Here is an 896-nt window from a genome sequence, read left to right on the forward strand (position 1 = left end):
ATTCTTTATAATTTAAAATATACTATTCTAATATTAAAAACCATCCTCTGTGTGTACAGTGTTGCCTGCCAGTATACACTCGCCTACTCAATTACTCATTTATTTAAAAACCTTATATACCTTCTCAACTATATATAAACTTAACTTCCTTTAAGTTCGCTCATAAAGAACACCAATCTCCTACTCGATTCCACAAACTTCTTAAAGTTTATTAAAAAACCTCCTTATACACTGTTATATACCTCATCCTTATACTTCTCAACTAATTTTTTAATTAAACATTTCCCCCTTTATTGTTACATCCCTAGATTTTGTCATCTCTTTTCTTAAACTAACCACAATTAAATACTTTTATAATAAAACTAAACCAAAATTAAAACTATTAAATAAACCAACAAAAACACAAAGGAAAAAAGTACTAATGAGACATAACAGAATTTTTCCAAAACAACTGTTCTTTTCTAAAAATGTCAATACTTCACAACTTCGTCTAATGAAAAATAAACAATTATGTTACAATCACCCCTTAATTATTTATTTTTAAATGAAAACACCCCCTTAATTTTTGAAATATCTGTGTCTCTTTATAGTTATATGCATTGCTGCTAACCATTCACTCGCATTCAGTGCATTCACTCGAAAACATGTGTGATGACGCTCCAGAATCAAATATAGCATTTATTATTAAGTAATTTGAACTCACCTGATTATATGTCCTACAAAATTTCCATATATGGCCTTTCTTACCACATTTGCTACAAAATTTATTTTTGTAGCATTCGTCTGCAGTGTGTCCAACTTTATTACAACTGTTGCATTTTTTATTTTTGCAAAATTTTGAGATGTGATTAGGTTTGTTGCATATGAAACAATTTTGCTCCTTTCCTTCCAGAATT

The sequence above is a fragment of the Papilio polytes genome, unplaced genomic scaffold (assembly GCF_000836215.1).
Source record: "Papilio polytes unplaced genomic scaffold, Ppol_1.0 DF824437.1, whole genome shotgun sequence".
Lineage (NCBI taxonomy): Eukaryota > Metazoa > Arthropoda > Insecta > Lepidoptera > Papilionidae > Papilio > Papilio polytes.